Genomic DNA, 7,320 nt, shown 5'->3' with positions numbered 1-7,320 from the left:
ATCTTGGCAATGAGGAATTGTTCCCTGGCAGGGTGGGCAGGCCCTGGCACAGGGTGCCCAGAGCAGCTGAGGCTGCCCCTGCATCCCTGGCACTGCCCGAGGCCAGGCTGGACACTGGGACAGTGGGAGGTGACCCTGCCATGGCAGGAGGGTTTGACAGAGCTGAGCTTTAAGGCCCCTTACAACCCAAACCCTTCCCTGATTCTTCAATACCATTAGATTGTCATTATTAGCTCCTCCAGGTGTTCTTTTCCTGCTCCTTGACAATGTTTTCTGTAACTGCTCAGTAGGATGATGTCCTACTGCTTTTACTATGCTTAGTAAAATCCAGCTTGACTCAGGTGGGACTCAAAGGCTTTTTTACAAAAAAACCAAAACAAAACCCAAACAATTAAAAAACAAAAACAAAAACACAAAGAAAAACCAATCCAAAAAAAAAACCCCAAACAACCCCAAAAATTCCCAAAAAACCAAATCCAACCAAACCAACAAACCAAATACAAAATCAACCAGAAACAACCAAACAATAAAAAACAGCCAAAAACCCCCTCCAAAACCAATCCCCAATGAAAATCAAAAGAAAGAGAGACAAGTTTTAGCATTTAGCTTTAATGACAAATGACAATTAGACAATTAGTACGCTACTCTCTTTCTAAAGCCTATAAAGATTTTATTTAGAAGGTAACACATTTTAAAGAAACTGTCCATGCTTTCCTTGTGTTCTTGGTTTTGAACATCACTGTAGAAATGCCTCTGCCTCAAGGCAGGGATTGGCTACATCCATCCTGTTGCAATAAAAAACTTCTGACTGCAAGTAGGGCAATACCTCTAATTCACTCAGAAATTCTGCTGTGCAAACAAGCTCATTTTATTCTGGAAACAAGGCAGAGCAAACCTTATTTCTTGTAGAACTGCTAAATCTCAGGTGAGTCCCACACTTTTCATGCCTGAGACTTTATGTCACAACCAAGACCTTTCAAAATGAAAAGTATTTGAGCAAAGGATACACATCTTCATGGCACGTACCACCACCAAGTGTAATTGCCCATTTTTGTGACTTTCTTCATCAGCTTTACAGCTCTGTGATTCCTATCTCCAGGGATATGTATAAATTGCTTCTATCTCTAAAAAAAAAAAAGCCATATGCATTTCAGCATTGCTATCTTTTTGCTCTGGAGACTTAATAATGCAAATAACTCATCAACATTTGGGTTCCTTCCCATGTAAAGTGTGATAAGAAATGATTAATTCTTATGCCAGAGTCTTCTTTTACTCACATCACAATTTTACAGAAGTTTTGAAAATCATTTGTTTAGCTGAAGCAGTATGGGAACTTTAATACAACATATAGACTGAAGATTAGCATTCTACCTTCACAGAATTAAGGTTGGAAAACACATTTAAGGTCACCAAACCAAACCACACACCCCAGTAATTGCAGGGGGAGATGTCACAAAGCTACAACTTATTTGGTGGGAATTACTGTCCTTATAGAGGAAAATTAGCTCAGGAGGATCCATCCTAATTCACAATGCACCCCACAGGTGTTTGGGAAACAAAAACAACAGAAGATATCTTATCTGCACCCTTCTTCAGGGGCTTGGTATGGCCATCCCAATGCCCAAAGGTTTTGTGGTAAAAACCTGTGGATTTGTGCATTTTTCCTTTTTTTTGGAGGAAAAATCCCCTCACTCCCATTTCTGTGTTGAGGGGGTGGGGGGGTCACTTTTGGGGCAGCAGAGCCCCAAATGCAAAGTGGGTGCTGGAAGATGGGGCGATCAGTAAAGCTGGGAATAAAAGAAAGGAGAAGGGGAGGAGAGTGGCACCGTTGGTGTGACACAGGACACACTGAGCCAGCCAGGAGCAAGGTCTGGAGACTCTCTGGCCTGCAGCCAGCCTGGAGTTCTCCTGGGTAAGGCCTTTTTTGGGCTCATCTGAAAACAGAGGCCAGACGGAACTAAGAGAATAAAAATGGATATATTTAATGAAGGACCTGCAGGTACACTAAGGGCAGACAAAGCCTCCACAGCGTTACGCTCAAAAATGGACAAACAGTCACAAGTTTTTCACACAATTATGAGTTTGGTCCATGTACATATCAGGGGTTAATCCTCCAATTCCAGCTTCAGGTTATGAAGTCATTTACCCCCAGTTTGCTCCCCCCAGTTCACTTTTGTTTATACTTTCAGGGCCTGAGGCTGTAGGGTATCCTTGGACCACAGGCCCAGAGGAATTGTTTTGTCTGTGAAGAGAGTAACTAACACTCTATATGGAGTTTAGAGTTATACCCTAAAGCAGTACAGGATTTGAAAAATACAAAAACTAAAACCCTAAGGCATCAAGGGGGCTGCTGGCAGCCTGGGGGCACCTGTTGGACACAGCAGGGAAAGGAGCCATGGTGGCAACTGCCAGGGGCTGATCCCCAGCACAGAGCATCCCTTGTAACCTTCACACCCTCGGCCCCATGGAGCATCCAGCCCCTTCAAATCACCAGGGCTTGGCCACAGGCACGAGAGTCCCAAAACCTGATCTGTGTGAGAGGGGCCGGCCACTGGCTGGAGGGGTGCCAGCCCTTCCTGGGATGCTGACCCTAGGTCAGGCTGGCTTTGCAGCCACCACCCCAGCCCTCCAATAAATCCCCTCCCCGGGCCAGCAGAGCCTCCCTGGCAGGGTGACAGCCCTGAAATCCCTCTGCCTATCTCCTAACAGCCGTGATGAGGTGCTGAAACACGGGAGCCAAAATCCCGGCGTTATTGTTCTTCAGCCTTGCAAGGGAGCACGCCTTGGGAACATCTGGTGCTGGGCTGGGAATTAGGAGCAGATATGGGTTTACAATGGCCAGATTATTGCATATGACCCCGCTGCCTGCAACAGGGAAATCCTTGTTTTAGCTCCTCCAAAAACAAAACAAAAAGCACGTTAATTTATTTCTTTATTTTCCTAGCAAATGCGTGCCTTTGTCCATATCCCATTCTGGATAAACTGGGGAAAGAATCAATTTTCCGTGATAAGCCTGGAATAAAAATAAATTAGGATTTCCTATATCCTGCAGAAATTACATGGCTATGAATGTCAGGGTAGCAGTTAACATTTGCAGTTCTCCCTCCTTCCAGGGCTGGGTTTCTTTACCAACAGCTGGGAATGGGAAAGATGACACACACACAGCTTTCCTCTATTCTGCTTAATGAGTGAGTCTCTAATGAGAACAATTACTCTAACGAGTATCAATGCTCCCTGCAGGAAGGAAAGTACTGATTCCTCTTCTCTGTGCTACTACTGCTCAAATAAATAGGGTTAATAGAGAATCTACGTAATACTCTGTGCTCTTCCTAAATGGGTTTGCACCTTTTTCTTTTAGGTTTCTCTTTTCTTTTCTTTTCTTTTCTTTTCTTTTCTTTTCTTTTCTTTTCTTTTCTTTTCTTTTCTTTTCTTTTCTTTTCTCAGGGAGATTTCTGAGAATTGGAGAATTTTCTTTTGTGGAGGTCAATTTTTTTTTTAAATATTCTTGAGTTTTTTACAGGCATCATCAGCCTTGCTCTGCACCAAGACTGAATCTCTAAAATGTTCAGAATTGATGTCCTTTAGGTGCTTGGAGCTTCCCCCTGCCAAGACCTTATCTGATGTTGGGAAAGACTGTCTGACTCTGAGCAAGAAGTTTTCTTTGGAACAAAGGACCTGATATTTATCCTGGAATTATTTTCTGCCTCTGCCTGGTGATTAGCTCATCTACCTCAAACTTTCCCAGTTTTTCCACCTCCTTTCTTGACAGCCTCCCTTGCCCAGCCAGCCTTTCCCACTCCCAACTCTTCCCAGAACCCCAGGGCTCAGGGAGGGATGGTGTTGGGAAACAGGAGTGGATTGCCAAGGCAAGCTCTTGTCACATGACACGTGTTAGATGTTCCCAGAACTGGCAAATACATTGGTGCTGAGGAGCTCAAGAGCTGCACTGAGACCTGAAATGAGGTGTCTCCCCTTTCAGTGACCATCTGGCCCTGTGAGAAATTAAGAATTCTCCCTGAATTAAATTAGCTGGGATTTGTCTAGGAGCCTGTGGGAGACACCAGGGTATGGCTGATACCTGTGGAGGTAATGCCTGTCAAGCCACGAAGGTTTAATGGAAGCAGTGGAACGCTCTGTGGCCAAGCTGAGCCTATTTATATGAATAAATATGAAAAAAAAATACAGTATATACAATATGAAAACTTCAACCCTTTTAAGAGAAGGATCAGATGAAAGCTGACTCATTTTTGCTCAGTTTTAATTGCTTTGTTCCAATCATGCTACTATCCCATTTATCCTTGCGTTGCCCAGTCCAAAATTCACCAAAAGATTATTAACATTAAAATAAAATTCCCATTCTCACTGTCAGTAAAACCTGTGCCACAAAGAGTTTTCATGCTGACTGAATCAGAACAAAATTCCTCATGTGTGAACTCAGTGATCACAATTAACTCACAGCAGGCCCATCTTCCACCAAGGACAGTGAGCTGATGGGAAGGAATGTCATAAAAAATTCCAAACAATGCATACCTTCTGAAAAGGATCACATGCTTTGGGTGAAACCCTGGTTTTTTTCCATGAAAATGCCTCTCCTTCTCCCACTCCAGGATTTTACACTTTAGGAATAAAGGTGAGTGAATTTTTGAATGTTCAGATCAATTTCTGCTCAGGATCGGGTGAAATGGTGAAGAAAAGGGGTGTTGTGGAGGATGACTGTGGATGTGAAAGAAATTTAATTTGTTTATCTTGACTCATGGTGACTACCTACCAATAAGGGCTTCACCCACCGAGAGTGGCATGGAGCAGAATTTGGATTTTTGATTGTGGCACTGGAAAGAATCTCCACAATCCATGAGTGCAACTCCAAAATCAAGGGGGTTTTACAGCAAGCAATTATTCTTCAGAAAAGCTGGGATCAAAGCTGCACATCATACTCTCTTCATTTTTGTACTGCATTTTAGTGACAATAAATTGTACAGTACAATTTGATGAGGAGGCAGGGATTTTCCAAGCACACAATGTCTGTGTGAGTGGCACTACTTCCCATGAAATTTCTGTGGGAGTCTTCCAATTCCATCATGATCCTTTATTTTTAACTTTCAGAAACCTGATTTGAAGACACTTTGTAGTGCACTGCTCTATTTGAGTACAATAAAAAACGGAGATAAAGAAGTTATAATGTCATTTTAGTTTTGTCTCCAGAATTCTTGTCAAGCATTATTATGCTAAGGAAGAAAAAGAAGACAAAGAAAGAATTAAAAAAAAAAAAAAAACAAAAAAAACCTCAAGAAACTGCTTTTATATGTGATAATACAAAACTTTGATAAAAGATGAAATTAAGTTTCTGTTCAGGGAATAATTTTTAGAAATTACTACTTGGGTATTACATGTTGCACAAAATATTAAGAAGCTCGCAGGTGGAATATTTCTTGCAAGTTTTGGCCTACATGGAGGAACTTTCTTGAGCAAAGTTGGTTAAAATGAGCAAAATAATAATCATTTTTTGGGTCAGGACAAGTTTAAACTGCCAGAGGGCAGGGCTGGATGGGATCTTGGGAATTGGGAATTGTTCCCTGGCAGTGGGAGGTGTCCCTGCCATGGCCGGGGGTAGCACTGGATGGGATTTAGGGTTCCATTCCAACCCAAACCAGCCTGGCATTCTGAGATTCTTTCATGGCCATAAACTGCTTGAAGACCCAGAGTGGACTTCTGGGAGTTGTTTTGGGGAAAGAAATTTCCTAAATGCAGGAGGCTTCACCCCTGCTGTAAGGTATGGCTGACCTTGAAGAGATGGTGATAGTTTTAAGCTTATATTTCTTTAGGCTGCATTGAGATAAAATAGATGAAAATGCATTAAGTTTTTTTCACTGTCTTTTCTGAGATGTACCTATACATGAAACCTTGAAGACACAGCAGCTTTTGTAACCCTGAATTAAATGCACCAAGTGTTTAGATGAAAAACAGGCATGCTGCAAGCTTCCCATTTAATTTGTGCAGAGCCTTCAGTCCACCAGCTGGGTTTCTTTTCCTGAACATTATAATACTCACTAATGGGAGGGCTGGAGCCAAGAACAGGAAAAATAACTGGCCCAAATAAGCAAGTTATTTAGGTTGAGAAAGGGAAGATATAAATACCTTTTACTGCTGGGTGAGAATCAAGTCACAGCTGCCTGGGATTGTCCAAGTGTACCACGAATTGACGGCCAAAATTTTATTTCTTTTACCACGTGCATGCCAAAGTTCACCTGCAGGGTTTGGAACCTTTCAGGAGCTCAGGAGTTGGGAAAGGACTGGTGATGTGGATGTAATTCCTGTGGCAAAGGAAGCTCTGGAAGGGCTCAGCCTCCTCTCTCTCTGAACTTTGTGGCGAGCAGCTCAGGTCAGGCCTCCCAGCACACCTTTTACTGCTCGCGCACTTGGCCCACCCGAACCCTTCTGCAGGCACACCAGTGGTTTTAAGGGAGGTAAAACTGAGGTAACTCAGTGTGTTTTATCTCCTGCCTGGCTCTGGTGGCACCAGGGGAACTGACCCTGTCCCTCTCTATCGCTGGTGCATGCGGATGCTCGCGCGTCTCCATCCCTCACCCATGGCCCTGCCGTGCCCTTCCCCTCGTGCCCACGGGGGTCTTTTCAGCAGCCTCTTATGAGGGGTCCTGTGACAGAGCTTCTGACAGTCCAAAAAAAAAAATTCCCAGCTAAAACTCCTTTAGGACTTTTTCTGTGCATGAGAAAATGAGTTTCGCCTTTAAAAACGGCGATTTTTCGCTCGCTGTTGTGTTTGGAATATTGGCATATTTTAAGGGCTGTTTCAATTTGCTTGCAGCAATAAGGTAAATCCTGGCACAACATTACTTAATTTCAGACATTTTCTAAAAATCTAAGGCTGAGTCATGTTTTTTAAGTGAGGAAAGCCATGCAATTGCCTGTGCTAGTGTGACATCATGGGTGTCGGAGTTAAGAGAACAAAGCTTCATAAAGTATCTTTTCTTCCCCTTAAGAGTTTGATTTGAGGGAATTTATTAGGTCTTGCCTAGAAAAAGGTTAGATCTGGACTTGAATTAGACTCTGACTTAGAGTCTTGGTATGGTCTTTTCTCGAACCCTCTCATGAGAGCAGTCCAGTTGACATGGTGGCCACAACAATAATGCAAGTTGCTGAGACACCCTTCTCTGATCAAAACTAAAAAACCATGTATCTATTGCTCAGTGAGGAGTTTGGAGCTAATTGTTTCCACTAACACCTTGTCATTAATTAATAAATGCTCCATACATGACTGAGAAAGCTGTGTCACTGCTGAGAAAGCCAAGAATTATCTCATGA

The 7,320-nt window shown here is 42.9% G+C and overlaps 1 long non-coding RNA gene across 1 annotated transcript; it reads left to right on the top strand.

Moving 5' to 3' along the window:
• The first annotated feature begins 3,583 nt into the window (after nt 1–3,583).
• Nucleotides 3,584–7,035, top strand: LOC135459715 (uncharacterized). The gene is made up of 3 exons (XR_010443082.1): nt 3,584–3,713; nt 4,459–4,630; nt 6,269–7,035. It is a non-coding gene; the product is annotated as an uncharacterized LOC135459715 (long non-coding RNA).
• The last annotated feature ends 285 nt before the right edge of the window (nt 7,036–7,320 follow it).

The sequence above is a fragment of the Zonotrichia leucophrys genome, chromosome Z (genome assembly GCF_028769735.1).
Source record: "Zonotrichia leucophrys gambelii isolate GWCS_2022_RI chromosome Z, RI_Zleu_2.0, whole genome shotgun sequence".
Lineage (NCBI taxonomy): Eukaryota > Metazoa > Chordata > Aves > Passeriformes > Passerellidae > Zonotrichia > Zonotrichia leucophrys.
This window is presented reverse-complemented; position numbering and strand designations above follow the sequence as displayed.